Consider the following 20,985-nt stretch of genomic DNA (forward strand, 5'->3'; position numbering starts at 1 on the left):
ACTGGTTGGGGGAGGGGAGGGAGGGCCCCTTAGGAGGTTTCCTCCCAGATTTGCCCTAAACTTCTACACCCACGATGATGGGAGATAAATAGGAAATAATAAAAAATATTTTGCGGATAAGGACCAGGAAGAGCAGTAATTAGACAAAAATCTAAATAATGGTTTTATTGACTGAGAGAAATTATTGCTATTCCTTATAGGGAAGGGAGGGAAGGAAAGAAGGCCAGGTGTGTGCACTGCCATGTAGAATTACCTAAGTAATACAGGACAGATCCACAACTTTTGCCGTGTCTGATGAAGGTTACATGGAAGTTAGCTGAGTTTGGAGAATGGGCATCTTTGTTTGCAACTTGCTTGATGCTGAAATTTTCTGCATTTCAAGGGAGAAGTTTGGGGTGTTTTTTTTTTTTGCAAATATTCGTGGTGTCCTTGTTGTGAGGGGAGGAAATTATTAAACCAAAGAATTGAAGAATAACTACATTTTTTCACAGGGACGGATGTGAATGAGGGATGCAGAGACTAGCAAGTTATTAGAAAACTCCTGGGGGGAAAAAACCCAATCAGCCTGGCCCAGGTGCAGAGACAGAGACACCCTGCAAGCCCTGACATCGGCCTACAAAAAGGGATGAACACCCAGAGCAAGGAGTGTTAAACCTTGTAAGAAGTGAGAGACACCTGCCTCTATCACTGTTCAGCTGCCTAAAAACAAAAAGCACATGGCAGATACAGCTGCACCAGCTGACCCCACCTCTGCACTCAAAGCTGCCTTTGAGTGAGGGCAGGGAAAGAAAAGTCTTGGGAGTTTTCATGACAGCTCTAGATCAGATTTCTTTGGAGCAAGCTCCACCACATAAAAGATGCTCATTGGCATAGTTTCTCCAGCATGCACTGTCGCTTGAGTAACAAAGACAGCATACTGTGTGTTACCTCATACCATTCTGCTGGTGACAAACCTACTCTAGAATTTCATCCTGAATGCTAAATGGTGGTTTTTCTCTAGAGTCTGAGTGATTCCATTTCACACCTTGTGCCTCCTCCTTCTGCTGGTGTTTGCCTGCTGCAAAAACACATATAGCAGTACCATGAGTACAAAGCAATTCCTCTGGCAACTTACTATGGAGCCAACCTATGACTATTCAGCCAAGCACTGCCTTTGCTTAATTCCCACTGCTTTTAGAGTCTTGGAGCCTGGTTGGATCCAGCTTCCTGGGCAAAATTACTCTCTGATGATAAAAATAGCTCACAAGCTGCTGGGCCTCCAAAGGTGGGAAGATGACCCCACCAGGCACCTTTGCTCAGGGGCAGCTGGCTGTGATCATACAGAGAGTGCCAGCCCGCATCTGTGAGCAAGAGATGCAAAAAGCAGAGAGTAAAAAAAATCTGCCCTCACTCCAATTGTAGCCATTTGAAACCCTTCCCAATGGCTTTCTGAAGCTTCCTCTAAAACTTGGTATGAGGTGTTGTAAAATCAGAATCTCCAATGTTAGATAAGATAAATCACTGAGCCAAACAGAAAATGGCTATTCCTTATTCTTACATATGCAGTTCCTCTTCCTAACCCCTATCCCCCGCCAAAAAAAAAAAAAAAAAAAAGAAAAAAAAAAAAAAGCTCCACAGTTGTTTAAACTGCTGTTTGCTTTAAACTGAGGATCAAAAGTTGACTGGGTCTGCTTAGTGCATCCTGTTTTCTGGGCTGTTTTGCCAAGGGTGGGCCATGCTAGTCCCCCACTATGGCAGTAGCCTATGTGAGTAAACACAACCAGAACCAGCCCTGGCTCACACTTGCTCTGCATCATTGCAAAATACCCACTCCCCTGTGAACAGACACAGCAGCAGATTGAGCAGATGCTCAGTCAGAGCCTTCAGATTTCTAAATAAATGCTTTTCTTGTCTGTGATGTTCTTTCAGAAGCAGTACAAAATACACGTTCAAGGATGATAGCTAAATATCCTTTTGTCAGGTTACACTTAACACTTGTTCTAAATTGAATTTTATGTGTTTGCATTATATACAATATTGGGGCAGAGAAAAAAAAAAGGAAGCCATCAGCAGAAAAATCTTTCTTAACTAAATTCTACTCTTTTTTTCTGTCTGTAAGTGAAGCCATTCACTTCTGTGAAACACTGGCAACAGTTGCTTTGCACCACTTCACATGTAGATTGAAATCCTCGTGAACTGGAGAAAAATATGAAAAAAAAAGTTACTTATCAGTATAATCAAATTCTTGATTACATCAGAGACAAGTGTGAAGTGAAAGTGACAGCAATGGAGCTGTGCCACAGTCATGAGGTTCAGGTAACTCATCCTGTGTTCCTCAGCAGAACACTGAGCAAGTGGAGGCTTAGTGACTGCCACAGAAGGTGGGCTTGAAACAGATGTGAGTGGTTGACAGTTCATGGCCTCTGAAATGCAAGAGGTCATGCTAGATGATCAGAAAGGACTCTCTAGCATAGGAATGTATTAATTTATGATAATATTGCCCTTAGATTAGCCACAAGGCCTATCAGGTCTTTGAATATGCTGATAAACTTGACAATTAATCAGAATATATGATTATTGGAAAATGTTCACAGTTGTTAGAAATGAACCAAAGGTGTTCACACATGGTTATTGAAGACTTGGCTTTATGACACCAGATAATTAAAGCATTACCCATTTAGCCTTTACAGCCAGTATATTACCGTTTATTTTTCAAATGCTTGAAGCTACTAAATATGATGAGGAATTAATAATAAAAGAAATAAAGCAGTAAGATAATTCTACTGAGCCAAGTTTCACATATATAATTGATGTTCATTCCATTACCAGAGGCCAAATGTTCCTCGTTTCACTGACATGAAGAGCCCCATTGATACAGTGCAAGTACAAAGTAGGATCCAGCCTCCAAAGAGATGCTTATGTGGTATTCTAAGCTTGAACAATATTGTACTATTTTTAATGGATGATAAATTTTCAGGGATTGAAAAATATTGATTTGGCCCTGTTACTTTATAGAATTAAAAAATGACACATGGTCAAATATTTTGAGTGCAGGCATTTTAAAGCAACAGCCATTACTAAAAATCCTTACCAACATTTCTTAAAGAGTTTGTTAAAACACTTGGAATGTAAAGTACCCACAGACAACTCTTATTTTTCTTTGGCTGAAAGGAAGTGTTATAAAGACCACTCCTGGAAGCTTTTAAATAACACAAAGTATGGTAACCAGTGCCCTTTTTTCAGAGCAGAATAAAGGTCTGCAGCTGTTGTTGGTACTGTTAAAATCTGACACTATTTCCTTGAAGATAAGACAAACTACATAAAAGCAAGGAAAAATGATTGATGCAGTGTCTGTGTCAGATAACAGCTCTTTCTTGTAGCTCTCTTTTTTTTTCCTTAGTTTGAGCACAGCACTCAGTTTTACAGGCATATCTGAGACGTTGCAGAATTGTTGTTGTATCAGGCTTGACAAAGTGTTGCTCGTCCAGACTCAGAGTGATGGTCCTGGCTGGCAGATTTAGGCTTTAAAAAAAAAAAAAAAATATGGAAGCAATTAACAGAAGCGATGAAACAGCACAAGAAAAAAGGTGAGAAAGGGAAATTCAAATCCTGTGTTTTGGATGACGTATGTTAACAGAATTTTAAAGTCTGCAAACACAACATATGAGGCTCAAACTGAGCATCCTGGTGAATGCCAAGGCTGTGTGATCCTCACTGCTGTACAAAAATTTCCCAAGGGAACATATTAACTCCATACTGAAAAGGAGAACTGAAATCAAATCAACCATCCAGGGTCACACCACAGAGACATTCTTCTTCTCTAAATTTAGTGAAGATCATGAGATTTGAGTTACTTCATCCCTCTGTATCTTGCAATACCCTGTATTTCAAACCACGTATCCCAGATCAGTGGAAAGTTAGCCTAAAGGACGATCCATGTATCTTATGGCACCAGTATGAAAAATTTAATAATTGTCTTTTCCTAGGGGTGTTCTCTGAAGCTGCAAATAGCAGTGACTGAAAGAAACTGAAAAGTGTTCAGACTTGTAGGTACCTTCCAGAAATATCACAAGCCATGTTTTTATGTCTGATTAAGAAAAAAACTTTCCATGCTTCTTTCCCAATTCTAGTAATAGGATCCAAATGCACTATTCAAAGAGGCAGCCCTTATACTTGAAAAGGGATGCAGAGAAGCAGGAGTTTTAGACATGTTATGCACGTAGGTGAACTGAAGAAAACTTACATTTTCAGCGTTGGTTCTTTTTGACACCTAAACTGTCTGACTAAAACCAGTGAGGTTTCAGAAATTCTGAGTTCTCTCCACTATCTCTGCTTTTGGAGTGGTAGCTTCCAAGATGAAGACCTGATTTTAAAAAGAAAAATCAAAGCCTAGTTCTGTAGTATCTGCACATGGTGTGGCTGCTTTCAATGCCAGGATCAGGCAGGGTTCAGTCAGCTATTTAATAGCCAGAGCTTTCTACTTGTAGCCACAGATTCATATTTATCCTAAATACCATTCCATATACCCAGAATTCTTGGTGGTAAATTCTGAGTTTAAATGGGAATAGATGCTTTTCCTGCTGAGCACAGAAGTAAATCAAAATGAAGCAATAAAATGAAAGCTTCATTGCTGTCTAGCAAAACTATTTTGTATTAAGAATTTAGTATACAAAACTGTAGTAATGTTGTGCAAAATGTTTGGTATACTTTGATAAGAAGCCAACTGTAATAGCTTTCTTAGACAGTTTAATTTATTTTATACCAATTGCAGGACCCAAAAAAATCACGAATTCTTGGCTTTGTATGCATAAAAGGAAACATAATGAAAACTGCAACATTCCCTGTGCACAAAAAGTTCAGCAGTAGAATGAAGGAAAATATAAGTACTCATAAGTAAGCAAAGTGTGTGGATAGCAAAAACATCGAAACCTGTCTAAACTTTACATTTGCACAGGAGGAACTGCCGCTTGCAGCACTTTTTAAAGAAATATAAGAAAGTTTTGCCTTGCTGATGCAATATGCTCTTTCTATCATGATAAACAACAGGGTAATGAACTTATAGCAGTGAGTCTATCTGACCTCCCTACCTTACCCAAAATACAATGACCTACAAGTGTCAGGCAAAGAACCCAAAGGATGCATCTCAGTAGTTACTTTTATTACACTGGCACCAAATAATAACAATTAGAACCCAAAGCAGGAAAGAATTCTTGCCCCAGAAGGTATCCCAAGGCCTCAGTTCTTCAAAAATTCATGTAGAGATAACTCTTTGGGTTTTTTAAAAAGCAACATTGGTTTGCATGAGCAGAACCTGATGTGAAGTGTTTGAGGAGGGTTTTCCACCTCAGATCTTTCTCTCTATCTCACTCCAACAGATAACAGCTTTGTCACTGCAACACACATGCTGGTTGTTCTATCTAGCAGCAGATCCAAGGGTGCAGATGACCTGTCACCTAAACTGAAGTTCTAGGATTTCTACATTTTTATACACATTTTTTTAAAAATTCCACTCCTGAGATTTTCTGCAGGGAAAGTCAGGAGACCTACAGCAGGTCTAGGCTACTTTTTATTTATTTAGTCATAAATCAGGAGTAATGGCATCAAAACAGTTGAGAACTCAGGAGGGAGTGGGATCAGTCTATGGCCATCAGGATTCTTTCATGACTTTCCGTTTTATTTGTTATATTTATCTCTGTCATTTTGACATCAGAGAACACAAGAGGAATAAGCTGAAGTAGCAAGGGACTTTTGTCTCCATGATTTGAGGGATATAGCAGTTAGACAAGGACCCTGATTCCTTTGGCTTATAAACACAGCACCCAGAGGATTTGGGGAAGCTGAATCACCCTGTTGTAGATGTGTCCTTCACTCTGAACTCTGACAGAGCACAGACACAGGGATCTTCAGTCCGGATCATCAGGATAGGCCTCATGCCCCTCATGAACCTATGGACTAAATCACCTAAATTTTGATGTCATTATATTTTCAGAGATTTAACTCAAACCTATACTCCAGACAACAGCCTTCCCTCACTTTCCTACAGGCCCAGGCTCCCAGTCACCTTTAAAGTAGACCCACCTTTGCCAACATGTAGCACAGAAAGCCTACTCCATTTTCCCTGGTACCTTAGAGCCCTGAATTATAGCAAGGAGACACGCATAAACAAGTCTTTGCTGTGCTCCAGTTGGAGCAAAACATTGGACCCAAAGGGGTCTCTTATCACCAGTCTATTAAGCATTCCCAGTTAAGGATTTCTAAAGCTCTGCTGAAGCTGTTAAACTTCACCAGAAAATTGCTTTCTGAGCCAGAGAGGAAGGAAAACTAAATGGTTGAGAAAGGATGATGCACGACCATGCTCCAAGGGGTAATGAATTCTTTACAAAAAGTAAAACAGCTTCACAAGCTAAATTTGTCATTTCTCCTCCAAGAGCAGCAAGATCCAGTGTTGAGTTTCTGAGCATAGTCTCAAGCCTGAGTCTCTTAAAACCCTTCAGGCTTGTATAGCCAAATACTTGACAGTCCATTCTCCAAAGGTCTTGAGTTTGTTGCTCATCATTTTAGCTGTAAAGATTAATCCAACAACAACTTAATCAGGCTACAGAAGACCACAGAGGAGAGAAACAAAGGGGACAGATGATCAGAAAGCCCAAAGGGGCCATAGCTGGGTGACTTTTGATATCCCCAATGGGACTGTTCATGTCTTGGGTTGTTAAAGCCCAGTTTAGCCCTCTTCAATAGCTGAAGAGGCTTTGAGACTTTCAGTAGTGCTAAAGCATTCAATTTAGGTTCTCAATGTGGTTTTTAAGATTCTAATGTCATTTATTATTCAAACCCAAAGAATTTTTGCTGAAATCTTGCAGCTCCCACACCTTCCAGACCTCTTTCCTTAATTTCCCAACCAGAAGCAACCTGGTTCTGATGAAAATCTGACACTACAAATTCAGTCAAAATGAAAACCACTCTACAAATTCAGAATATGCGTACTCAGATGACTGTCTATACCTAAACTTACTTTTGATTGTTACATGTTAATGGAAACCATTGTAGCACTCTTTTAAAAGACAGAATTTTTATAGCAGTTAAAGAACATTTTTACTAACTGGACTACATGGGATAAACTGTTCTCTGAGAGTTCAGATACTAGTAAGGAGCAGCCTAAAGTGAGTCACCCGTTAGGGGACAGACAGGGACATAGCTCTGCATGTCAGAACATCCAAACTCTGCTTCTCTCTCCTTCAGCAGAGGCTTACCCAGAAATCATTACATCTGTGTACAAAGTTGCCATAGAGATTCCATTCTCCTTTCCTCTCTTTCTCTCCCCCAAAGATGTGGAATAAGTAGCCTTCTGATTTTACCCTCCACAAAGAAAATATTTTAAAATGCTGTATCTCTGCTCCTCCCCTTCTGGGCAAAAAGTCATATCAGCTGCATACACTGATGTCTCCAGCCTCTAACGGAAAGAGCAGCAGGTGCAGGTCTAATTATTTGTCTGATAATGTTGCTATTTGTCTAAAAAAACGTGGACAGTTAAACTGCTGTAAATAGAACTTCAGCACAGAAATCCTTCAGGTTCACTGAAGAGACATGTAAACCACAATTCAGAAAGTCTTAGGAGGGAGACCAAAACCTAGACACATGGACTCTTTGGGGACAACAGGCTTCTAAGAACTCCAGGCAGTATCCTCCAGTGCCCTGGGATCCATAATGGCTAAGTACAGTTCCCACCTACAAGAGCTGTCCATTTCCCCTTAAGGAGGGCCTGAGCCTTAAGCAGCAAATTAGGATGAAGAAAGCAACAAAGAGACCAAGGTTCACTCCAAAGAGACCTGAGGAAATGTCAGAATTTTTACTTTAAAATAAGCAACTTACATCTTGCTGCCATGTACTCCAGGGTCTGCCCCAAGCACCACTTTGAGGTGCTCAAGCTTCTAGAATAAGGTTATGGGGGGAGTTAGCACTTCCACCAGGAGGCACAGTCCCAAAAGGCTGAGCAGAGGCCCAAGTCAGGGCACCTTGGAGACAACACGGTGTACAAGGTGCATCAGGCCTCATTCACAAGCATTCCCATGCTTCAGCCCCCAGGAGAGCTGGCAGTGTGTGCCTACTGCTCGCTCATGGAAGGAGACATTTTTTCTAAGACTGCACCATCAGTGGTGCTGTAGGTAGTCACTCTTTGGCTACGAGCTATCAGGTAGGATCACTTGCCCAGCTAGCAGAAGACCAGAGTTTATTTTCTGGTTCCTCTGCCTCCTGATGCTGGGCTTCTCAATCTGTTCCCTGTAACTGCTTTTAGGTTGTGCTCTCATCCATGGGAAACGTGGATTTGAATTCTCTAAGGGAGTTACCCTATGTTTTGGAGTGCCTGATTTCTCTGCTAGCAAACAAACTCAGGAATTATGTTTACACCACAGTATGACCCTCTGTGTTCCATGATGCAATTTGTGAGAATGTACTCCCTGGGTGAAGTCCCTCGGCTAACACTGAGAAAAAAGAAGAGTTTATGTCTTCACAGGGCACTAGGATGGGAGACAAGCACTGAACTCTTCAGTTCTGACAAGTCAAGATACTCCTGGAAAAGATCTATCAATGGATGGATGGATGGATCAACGGATCAATAAATCATAAGGATGGAGCCTGTCAATTTAGGCAATAGCTGAAGATTTGAGGATGGCCTTTTCAGATTAAGGCCTTCCAGCCCCACCCAGCCACCCCACCCATTGTGGTGGCTTGGTTGTCTATTATGGCACCAGGGGTTTGGGAGAGAAAACAAAGCCAGGTAACATCATTTTTCAGGGAAGTGTCTGGATCTCTTGGACCAGCTTTCCTCCCCTGGGTCATATGCAAACCCATAATCTCCTGTGTCACACTGCTCTCAAGGCATCAACAGCCTGGGTGATATTTTTCTGAATTTCAAGCCCGAATAGGAGATATTGGGGGGAGGAACTAACCTTCATTAGGGTGGAGTATTTTGGCTTTACGATAATCCTGGCAATAAATAACTCCCTGGCCACTGTTGACAAACTGCAGTTCCCCAGGCATTTTTGGAACTGTTACAGTGACAGACAGGTTAAAATTTTCAATCCACTCCAAAATTAAAAAAAAAAACCCCAAACATTTATTTTCCACCAGTTTATTCTGTTGTCAGGAGACAAATGCTGTAGTCCACACTCCTTCAGACTAAACAGCAAAAACAACCAAAAAAACAGCTGGCCTGATTTAGAGACAATGATTTGCTGTTCTATTTCTGTTTTATGTCCTCCTCTCCTTTTTATTAATCTATAGCAAGGTAGGGAGCATCTCCTCTGCCTTCAGTATCAACACAGAAAAGGAGAGAATTAAGAAGGCAATGTGTCTCACCTTGTTCCTCTAAACCAAACCAACTTTCCTTTCTTTCTAAAACAATGTAGGGACTACAACTTCCCTTTAGGGCACTTTGACTGCTATGGGCAGTGGCATTTTTCTGCTAAGTCATCTTATTGATCTGTTTAGAGAAAATTTCCTCTGCTCTCCCTGTTTCTAACCTCAAGCTACAGGAAAATTGTTCCGTTTAAGAACTATGACTGGTTAACTGTTACCCTGTAGTCCTTAACAGTTCATGTGAAGCTGAATTCCCACTATGAAAAGAGATTTAATTGCCAGCCCAGATTGGCTGTCTCACGGTCCCACCACAGCAGGAACTGGGCTAATCACCACAGGCCTTCACACAGGAGTTGAGTCAGTTTATTTTTTAGAAAGTATCTTTGTGTTGCTGAAAACCTTCAAATTACAGATAAGAAAACCACAACCCACCTTTCCCATGGAATCTGAAATTTCTGACTTATCTGTGGGCTATTTTACCAAAAGCCAGATTCCATGCTGGGGGAGCCTATTCCCCTTTCCTCTTTGCTTGCATAAATCCCAGACTACACAAATTCAGTTCAAGTTCTCTTTATATTCAACATTAGTGTCAGACCTATTTTCTCCAAGTTTGTGCAAAATTGAGGGTTTGGCCTAAGGGACCTCCCATGCAGCCCTCTATGAGTATATGCTTCAAGGGATGATATGAAAATATTATTTCAGTGACAACCCTGACAGAACTTTGGAAGATAATTCTAGAAAGGTTCAGTTCTCTTTTGAACCCAACCCCAATGCATCTTGAAAGAGCCTTTTATGAAAACATCACCCAGATTATTGTTAGAGATTTATTTTAAAAATGTCAAGGCATGCAAGAGCATTTTAGGTAGTCTGTTGAGGAATTTTTTGCATTTTTCAAGTTTTCCATGATCACTTTCCACATATCTTATCTGCAAAAAGTGCAAGATTCTGAGTTCGGTGTTTGCAGTCATTAAGGAACCGAAAGTCACCACTGAAAGTGTTATCTGGGCTACCAGAAAAGTGAAAGATGCTTATCCTGGTAGCAGACATTCTCTGATATGAACAGCACTTCTTTCTTGCTCACATAAATGCTGGAAAACCCAATGGAGGCAAGTGTAACTTTGTGAGAATGTCATATTTTAGAAATCCAGTTTGAATAAAAATATTGTTGCATAAGTGGGATTCAAAACATAAATAAAAAGACATCTTTGCCTTTTATTAAGTGTTGATTGCTAACAATTGAGACCAAGGCCCTACCACTTCTGTCTCTTCTTGCCTGTGGATCCTGCATCACTCCAGCCCTATTTTTGTTTCAACATGGCCATTTAGGCTAGAGGGTCTACTTCTGCTTACAAAGATTTTTACAGAAGGGCAAAGCTCCCCTTGTATTTTGAGCTCCCTCATCAAAGAATTCAATATTTCAGTTGTATTTTTCTTTCCTGAAAACCATGTCCCTAGTTCAGAGGGATATCCACTAAAAAAAAAAGCACCAAAACATCCATATTTCAAATGTGCTTATCTTTCAAGGAACCTTGATTTGGGAATGGCTTAAAGGATACTCAAAATTTTCCACTACAATTGAAAGAAAATTGGGCGAAGGAGTTGGAGCAGAAAACCTCCTCAAAGCAGCTGTTCCAAGACAGAAACACAAAGGAAGACTCTTGTGGTTTTTGAGAGAGTGTGGGGCCAGCTGGTTTTCCAGAGGTCATGATCCTCCACTTTACAACCATTGCACTTAATGGGTTAAGTCTGAATCCCTGGAAGAATCTGAACTATGTGGCTTAGGCTGCCAGGGTGGAAGATCAGGAATCAGGAACAGGTGTTTATAAAAAAGTAAAAAACATATTAAAATAGAAACCTTGTGCCCAGATGCAAAAGATGCCTTTTAGTTCATTGCTAAAAAGTAATTGATGCAAAATCCCTAGATAAATGCTGAAATGCCAAACTCATCTTATCTGCTGCTGACATTGGGCTAATTATATGGGTTTCTGAACCTCTGCAGTAAAGCAAATGACAGGTTTTCTATTATAAACCTAATTTTTAAAATTCATCAGTGAAAAAAGAACCCTGCTTTGAACAAAAATTTACAAGTTAAAATAAGTGCATGATTTTGCAGACATAGAAAGCTTGTTTTATAGCAGAAGTATAAATGTAGCTAATAATTTTGATTAGCAATTAATTTCAAAATATCTCCTGTGCTGGATTTATGTCTAGTATTTTTATGATATATTTTGTTGCATAACATAAATGTTTATATTTCAATAAGCAGAACTGAATAAATTTTAAATGATTTGAATATAATAGCTTGAGGAAAAAGAAAAAAAAAACTACAGCAAACAACACACAATTCATTCTAGTAGAAATTAAGAGATCATATTTCAAATAAATGTTTAAGCTTACACAATGGCATTCACTATTATTTTTCAGATTTTCCATTTAGACCATTTGAAAATATCTCCCTAAGTGTTATTCCCTGCATATTCACAAGTATTTTTCACAAGGCAATGCAATAAAAATATGATAAATATTCCTATCTGGCCATGCCTTTCAATATTGGTGTAATCCTCTGGAGTCAACAAGTGCCAGTCTAAAACATCTTTATCTAAATATATGCTGATGGCAGGCTTTCAACAGCAAGGTCCAGGCTCACAGAAATGCAGTGAGGCACAAACCCACTGCTTCCAAAAGGAGATTTTCTACTCAATGATCCCTAAACTTAGCCCTTTTCCTGTGCCACGAGCAACCAACAAGTAACATATTTAAGATCATCACTTACAGATCCCTTGTTCCATCTTGAGCCAAAATTCAGTTTTCATAGTAATGGGCCCTAAAGCAATGAACAGAATAACTTCTGCAAAGGCATCAAGTACTATCATATTTTTGACCAGCAGTTCAAGAAAACAGCACAGGATTACTTTTCAGTTAGAGCATATCTTTTAGTGAGATACTTTAGGGACCTAGACTGCACAGTAAACATTCACTGTGCAACTTTTCAACGTTCACTTCTCCAACTTTTGACTGTTCTAATACTAAAAAGAGTAAAAATAGATTTTTATTTAATTGCTGTCCTTTTGTTGTACTTTACACTGAGTTTGTCATTCTTTGTGAAAAAAATCTCAAAGTGACTTCCTCCAAAGAATACTCCTTTGTGCCATCAAACAGCCTATTCCTGAAATTCAAACATCTGTAATTCCAGTAATGACATGACCTCAAAATATTCATCTAGGAGCCTCCACTCAATGAGCTAGTGGTCCTTGCAAAGAGATCAGAATTCTTAAAAGAGGTTACTAAAGTATCAGTAAGCTAAAATAACCTTTTAAGTATCAGGAATTCAGCTGAATACAAACATATTTTTGATTTTTAAAGATTTATCTGTATATTTATCAAAATTATTTTGCAAAGGAAGATACATTGAGCCTGGAGAGACTTCAATGATTTTACTTTATGTACCTCTATAAATCTATGGTTATCAATTCCAACAATACAATATTATTTTTTCAAAGTAACTGCATGAAGAGAAAACAGGACAAAAATAAGGCACTGGAATCACAGGTCATTCATCACAAAATTAAATATTCTGAATTCCAGGGTCTAATTTTAATTGCAACACCAGCCCAGTATAAGTGTTATTTGTACACTAAATTATTTAATAATTATGCAAAAAGCTCTGAAATTATGCAAGTTCAAAGCTATTTCTCTTTAACCTTTGTCCAATATGTAAAGTAAGACAAATACTTATCTTTGTGCATTTTTTCATATTCTCTGAAGACTGTAGGTTCACTTTTTCAGGCTAACACTAAAGTACCAAACATGAAGAGATGTTATAAATAAGCAGCCTGTACTTGTGCAATAAATTGGGTACTTGCCTTTTCTTGGTGCCCAGTTGCTACTGGTTATTCCTTTCTCTTGCTGTTCTGTAGTTTTCTTGGGTTTTTTGGGTTTTTTTTCATTTAATTGAGTACTCCAAGGATCTGTTCTCCATCATAAGCTGAGGAACCAAATCCTGAGTGGCAGGTGGTCTGTCCTACACTGAAACAGATTGTGATAGGATAGAAAGGTTTCTGCTTTTTTTAACTTGTACTGAAAAAATCCATTTTGTTTGAACTATTTTTGACAAGCTCTCTGTGCACATCCTCAGATTCTTTGTGATTTGCTGTTGTAGGGATGTTTTGGCCAAGAGCAGATCCATTTACCTGCAGAGCAGCCAGGGACCTCAGAGGTCCTCTGGCTGGTCAAAGGCCCTCGGCACACAGCTCACTGGTCAAAGTTCACTGCATAACCACAGCTCAGGAAAGTTTCTGATCAGATATAAATTTTGGGGGTTTGGTGCAACTCATTCTCAAGCCAAGCTGAAATTAAAACTACATGGATGAATGTGGCAAATGTATTTGTGGCTGGGAGGCAATAGCAGGGGGGTAGAACAAACTATACCCTTCTGAGACAGTTCATTGCTGTCATGCTTGCTTTTGGTGGTGTTAATAAGCTGGTTTACCCCACAAACAGGGCAGCAAGGCTGCATGGGGAATGCTGGAGAGAAAAGTCAGAGTTACAAGCTAACACAGCAGGTTAAAGTTTTCCCCAGAGGAGAGTCTTGTAATGTAATACACCATTTTTAAGAGTCCCAAGCCTTCAGTGTGGAAATCCTGATTTCTATAAAAACTTTGTTACGAGAAAGTAAAATAAATCAGTGGAACCTCAAAATACAATACTTCTATTAAACTCAATATCTATATTTAACTCTATTTTTTCTTGAGATCTTTCTAAAATACATCTACTACCAGCATTCAAGTAAGAATTAAAAGGTATTTATTTTGTTGAAACAGAGTTTCTCAAGAAATCCAGCATTAAATATGTATGAAATTTACATTCCACTTGAAATTTCAGATTTTCTAGTTTTACAGTACTTTGTAACAAGTTTTGAAACCCTTTCCCACAATACAGAAATTCCTATTTTTGCTCTTATTTACAGTCTCTGACTTGACATAAATCATACACACCCCTTTCATACAATTAGTGAACATGGCTGGAATGTCAAAATCAATACATTATTGTATAGGTGCCACCGTTGTGTGCAATACTGGCACCCAAGACATCCAGGGAGCTTACAAACAATTGAATGGCATGGCCGGCTCAGTGGAGCACGGATCAGTACCCAACTGGTCATGGTCCAGTTATATTTGCTAGGATGGTGACAGGCAATGAGAAGATATTTACTCCCAAGTTGGAGCATAAAAGATTAGCATCAGCCAAATAACTGGAATAGGAATCCCTCAGTATGACACAGTCTTACCCTAAAAGAGCCACAGGCCCAAAGGGTCCTGTCTCTAGGACTCTTTCTGTACCTTGTCATTTCAAAATCTTTAACAACAATACAGTCAAATATGGAGATATAGCCAAATATACTGGCACTAAACATGAGGATCTGCTTCAGGGGGCCCTTTCATAGGCATAAAATGAATCCTTTCCTCCTCAGTGGTGGTTACATTCTTGTTTACCAAATACATTAATTAGAGATCTTGACTCATTTTAATTTATGTGACTAACAGATTGAACACAAGATGGGTAATGCCAATTCCGGCACATGAATATTTGCCACCTGGATCCACTCCATTTCTGATTTAAGTAGATTTTTCAGTGATAAGAAATGAAGCTGCAACTTCTGTATCTTTGACTCTGTAACCACGGAAACCAGCATTAATTATATGTATCACTAAGTTTTAAAATTATTCAAATTTAACACATAACTCTGAAAATATTGAGGTTGTTTTTCTTTTTCTCTCTCACCTTAATATGTTCCAGTTTGCCTTCTGGCTTATTTGGCTTAAAAGAGGTTTCACTTCTAAGATGATAAAAGTATGTAGGTGAAAATTACACTCATTTTCTTTTATGTAACCAAGAGGTAGAGCCATGTAAATGTTTGATCACTCACTTCCTACCACTGCTGTAATGACATGTGTGGGGTTACATTTCATGTTATTTCGTTCCCAACAGTGAGAAAGCAGCAAAGTTCTGCCACTGACTTTACGAAATAGCAACACCTCTATGGAAGACCACAGTGAAGGCTCATGGAAACAGGAATATGAAGGAAAGGAAACAAGGAGGAAAGAACCCCACAATTTCCTTATTCTTCCCACTGCTGAACCATAACCCCATAATAAATGTCAGAGGAAAAGATGAAATAAACTTCTGAGGAAATCTTCATCCCCAGACTTGCAACCAGCATTTTGGTTTAGTGAACTGCCCAATTTCTAACCATGTTTGTTCTATTTTACCAAATTCCATGATTGATGCCTGAAGGATCCTGAACCTGCACATTCATCATTTAGGCCATGAAATTATCAGCAACACATCCAACTACTCCATACTTTTTTCCGCAGCTAATGGGGATCTGCTGTAGTCAAAATATGACGTGGAAGCACCAGAGAACTGACACAATAAGGCTTTTAGATCAAAAGCCTTATCAGTTATTATCCCTTTTTAAATTCATATCAATAGCTGAGTGCAGAAATGTAACTCCAGTGCCAGAATCCAGTTGGATGACAGTGACCCAGGCTTGGACCAGAGCTTCTGGCTACAACCACACAAATGAGCTGAGCAGTATCTGGGGCTAATCCCTGGAAGCAGAATTCAACCATAGCACTGTTAAATTTTGAGACACATTCTCTGGATGGTTCTGGCCAGAAGCAGTTATGTTTTCAAACAATTCTCAGACACAGGTCAAGAGCTGACACAGATCCAGGACCTTTTGTAAGGTATAGTTTGTGTGTGGCTACTCTGTTTTGGACACCAAAGGCATCTATTAGCATGGACATAGCCCATAAGTGCCAAAAACCAGACACAGTATGATATATTAGCATGGAAGGGACCACTGACGTAGAGGTTTAACTTGATGCGCACATGTGCTCAGTCATGCAGAGCAACAAGTTCAGTTCTCCATGACATCTGTGTGCTGATCTCCATCTATATTTCACAAAAATTTCTCACATTTATATCAATCAAATTGAACTGAAGAAACTGGACAGGCTAAGAAGGCTGCATCATCCTCCAGGGCTGTGTTTTCTCTGACCAATTTAGTGTTCATAACCTACCTGGTCAGGAAAAAAAAACTACCCATCCCTGGAGTCAACAAAGGGCAAGGGTTGTTTGGGTATTTAGGGAGACGTCACAAGCTTTCCTAGGTTCCTTATCTAGTCACTGCAGAGACAGATACCTCCAGTTGGTGATTCAAATGAACTATTGAAATTCAGCTGCAGTAGAGTGCAATTCAGGACTATGAGCCTTCTAAGACAGGTTCACTTCAGGTGCCTTCAATCACACTTGTATTCCTCAGACCATTTTAAGATAGAGTTAATCTTTGATCATTGATTAACCTAAATCAAACACTTTGCATCTCATAATCAAACTTCAACAAGCAACTGCTACTTTAGAATGTCACCTCTAGTAGATGAGACAGACGAAAAAAGAGGAATGCCAAGTGAAAGTCTTCTGTTAAATGGCCACAGGCAAATCGGCTTAAACAAAATCTGATATCCACAGAGAGTTTAATTCTCTGTGTTTAATAATATCCAAGAAATCCAGGTGGGAAGAAATACCTGAGGCTATCAACTGAAAAGAAAAAAAAAAAGAAAAAAGAAAAAAAAGAAGAAGGGAAAAAAAAAAAAAAAGACAAAGCAATACTGAAAGGGTTGCCTCTCTTTATCATGTCCTGGTTCACAGAAGTGACTTTAGATCCAGGTACTGCTTTCTACCCGGTCTTATTGTTCCAACGTTGTAGATCAAAGATCATGTTTATCCAACAGCAAAGTACCAAAATGATCACTTCTTGTGTCAGGAAAATAACAAATTTGAGAAGCAGAAGTAGATACCCCTGAATCAAAGACACTAGCTAAAATACATACCTTTTCCTTCTTATGCTATTGATTTGCTCGCTGGTGTTGAGATGCAATATTTATCTTTGGTTTACTTAGTTTTAATGGTAGCTTTCAAGACACTAAAATGTGGGCACTGTAATGAGTCCCCTGAAGCCTATGAGAGCAATTTAGTAACCTCTGGGAATGACATATTAGGACTGCATAGACCTTCTTATTTATATTGTAATAGTTCCTATTACTAGTGGACGTTTTGGAGACTATCTGGTTCAGTCCCTGTGCCAGGCTGGGCCAGCAATTATTTGTCCTTGCTGATAGTCAAGGCACTGCACTGGTATGCCAATGGACTAACTAATTTCTGAAAATACAAGCTGCCCTAATTAAAAAATCTGTAAAAACACGTTTCAAAACATATTTTGAAACCACCTGAGTTCCACATGGGGTAACAGTAGTTGACACCACGGAATTTTCTCCCCTTTTTGGGGGGCCAAATGGAGTTAGTTAATGGCCTGATGTTTTCCACTCAGTAGCCACCAAATCTGTTTTACTCTCAGTGTGTATCTGTAGGAGAATAGGAATGGGGCTGCAGGCAGCCTCGACCTTGATTAATTACAGCTGTGTCCTTGAACAAGCCAAGTAAACAACTTTGAGAGAGAAGCATGGAATGTGGATGTGCCTTGGCATTTACAAGAAAGAAATCTATGACCAATTACAAAAAGGTAGAAGTTCATGCACATAGTTTGTTAGCCAATTATAATGCAAAAAGAAGTGTGTTATGCCTGTGATACAGAGAAAAAGTATAAAAAGTTGTACTGTAGGATGATATCAACGTCAGTCTTGTGTCCACAGTCATGTATCTCCATGAAAAAATCAATTCAACTCAGATTCCTCAGCTTAAGAAAAAGGTCAGCCGGAAAGAAAGTAGTATACACATCTGTACTGTCACAGTAGGTGTGAAGGGGAGAAACCAGGAATGACTACCAACTGCTTCTTACTATACAAAATTTAGAATCAACTAACGAAGTTACCAGGTAATAAGATGAGAATAAGTGAAAAGAAATTGCCTACCCCCGAGAAACACACGCAAAGCAATAATTAAATTACACAACTCATCACCACAAAATACAGTGGTTTATAATCAAGTTCAAATAACGATAAATTCAGAGAATCCACCAAACACAAATGATCCAAATGTAGGCTCTCCTTGAACACTGTTGTTTTACTTAAATACTTGTGTGAGCATTTGTTACCAACCAATGACCAAGACAGGAAGCAGGATTTGTACCTGAGTAATTGTGCCTACGGTTCTTCAGTTTGTCTGGGTCACATCCTCAGGGCTTAAGAATGAGAACTAATTTTACTTAGTACAGACACCAAGGGGATTGCAAGGCAGCAAAGCAGTTTTGGAGGCACATTTCCATCACCCAGTGGATCAAGGGCCTGATTATGCAAACCTATTCCTAAAATACACCCAGACGACCACACATCCTCTGGCAAACCCATTGCAAATGCTGTTATGTTGTATCACCATGCAAAGCTTGCCTATTGCACTTAAGAATTAAAAAGAATCTCCATTGGGGTTTTTTTTGCTATGTTTATTAAGAGTTTTCTTCCATATTACTAAATCATTGACGTCCTAAACTCACCCCCTTATTATTTTTCAAAAGATAAAGAGCTGAGGGGATAGGGGGCAGGGAAGGGGGAGGCAGTGCAAAATAATGGAGTTTGCCTCCTCTTTACTTAATCAAGAGGGCTATCTCTTTAAAACCCAACCTCTTTGTTACTGCAAGCTGCTCTGTACACAGTGTCTGCTCTATTGTTCCTGGAAAATAACACTGACCTTTCACGGACTCTTTTCAGGCCCAGGATTTTCCAAATCTTTTCAGATTTTTATATTTTTAAGAAAGTAAATACTTTACATTCAGCCATACTTTTACAGAAAAATTACTCCAATGGCAGATTTAGTGAGACTAAATGATAACAGTCTCTGCAATTGAGATTGCTGAGAAGGCTAACTCAGGTGGGTTTACCTTCTGAGTTCCAGTTCCATTATTCCCTATTCACTGCAGGTTGGACTGACTGCCAAGACTCACTGATATTAACCCTACTTCTGAACTCACTACTAATTATCTCCAGAATATCTGACAGCGAACTGAGTGCAAAACTCATTGGCATTTCATCCTATTACAGGAGAAAGAAATGGGCCCATTGAACTGGCTTCTTTGTCTAAGCACAGCACTGAGCATCTGCATGAATTCCTATTTCCTTCCCCACAAAGCAAACACTGCTTTTGCTGTGAGAGGGTAGCAGCCCTATTCTGCAGTGCAGCTCAGAACTTCATGCCATTGTCTGCAATACGTCCTCCTGTAAAAGCAAACTGAAGCCCACCCGTGCCTGAAACGCATTTTAGATAGTGGAATCTTAACAATGCATCCAAAAACCTGCCAAAATCCATTGTAATACAAGACTGTTTCAAGGAGGATTTACAGGTAGCAGGTCTTCGGTAGATGGTAGTGTTACACATCTGTGAATTCCCATTGCTGTGCATAATTAGAAAGTATTTACGTATGCTACTGCTTTTCACAGTTCTGAGGCACTCAGAGGATGCCAAGCTACTGTATCATAAATCTCGTTGTTGAAGCAGATGGAGCTCCTTGCTCAGTTAAAACTTAGACTTAATTAGAAAAGCCTGTGCAGAATATTCTTTATTTCTTTACCAACTTATCAAGTTCTTCATATTGCAAAGGAATTCAGATGAGAGGTCTTTTGAAATGTGCTGCTAATAAGCATTTTTACAGTCTCTTGCAGACTGCTCAATCACTCACTACACACTGGATGATTATTTCCTACCCTTGTCCAGGCACAGTTACACTGCAATTTTCCTCTCTCTTTCCCTCTTCCAGAAAAATTACACAAATGGCTGTTTCTCTGCTGTCGCCCATGTAAGGATCTCAGAACACTGCCCCTGTAAATTATCACAACACTTCTTCAGGATACTAATCTTATAAGCTTTTGAAGGAACTGAGTGCAAAGAGATTAACATGAAGATTCTTTAAAAGTTGCTGAAGGTTTGGTTGCTTTTCTTTTTTAGCTCACACTGGCCTCAGTTTCAGAAGTGCAAATCAGCCACAAACCCAAGCAGTGAAAACTGAATGCTTCAAATCTTAATTAATTTTGCAGAACTCAAGTTGGATCTCTGTTGGTACCGTGACTAAGCTGCTGTTGCAATTCAAACCTGTAGAATGTCATTTTGTAATTTTTGGTCAAGAGGCAGGCTAGAGAATCCTGCAGAGTAGGAACTTTGTTTGGTATTTTAAAATAATTTAGGGAATTTAGTAAATTCTCCACATTGGTTCAGATTGCAAGGCTTCATCACTTGGTTCTGGGGCTGTGTTTGAGAGGTTAGAGCCTCTCCACAGCACAACCCCTTCCTCCGCTGGGTGGGCACGGTGCAGGCCAGCCCAAAAAATCACTCTTTGCCTGTAGCAGCTGCACCCAGCAACCAAGAGACTCTCCAAGTCACGTGCTGGGGAGCAGCTGCAGAGACATAGCTTCTGGAAAAATTCACCTTAGATCATGCACATCTAGCGATTATAAAATCCAGCTAAAGTCAATGTTAAATGCAGTGGGGCCCTGGCTGCACTTGTGTTCTAGAAATATGATGCCGAGACCTGAGCTGGATCCAAAGGGATTTGTTTATTAGTCTTGGTGATGTGTTGGAAGCTGAATTAGATAAACAGCATTTCTGGATGCTGAAGCAATGCACCTCAGCTGAGTAGCCCTG

The 20,985-nt window shown here is 39.5% G+C and overlaps 1 long non-coding RNA gene across 2 annotated transcripts in view; it reads right to left on the reverse strand.

Annotated features, from left to right (window-relative positions):
* Positions 1–2,667: 2,667 nt before the first annotated feature.
* The window catches only part of LOC136301337 (uncharacterized), a 71,848-nt gene continuing 53,530 nt past the window's right edge, over positions 2,668–20,985 (reverse strand). For both annotated transcript variants that reach the window (XR_010723853.1, XR_010723854.1), the window contains exons 2-3: positions 13,200–13,362; positions 2,668–3,501 (exon numbers count right to left, since the gene is read on the reverse strand). This is a non-coding gene — a long non-coding RNA (uncharacterized lncRNA). The remainder of the gene's footprint in view (positions 3,502–13,199; positions 13,363–20,985) is intronic.

The sequence above is a fragment of the Chamaea fasciata genome, unplaced genomic scaffold (assembly GCF_029207755.1).
Source record: "Chamaea fasciata isolate MVZ Bird 193981 ecotype frontalis unplaced genomic scaffold, bChaFas1.0.hap1 SCAF_1, whole genome shotgun sequence".
NCBI classification, from domain to species: Eukaryota; Metazoa; Chordata; class Aves; order Passeriformes; family Sylviidae; genus Chamaea; species Chamaea fasciata.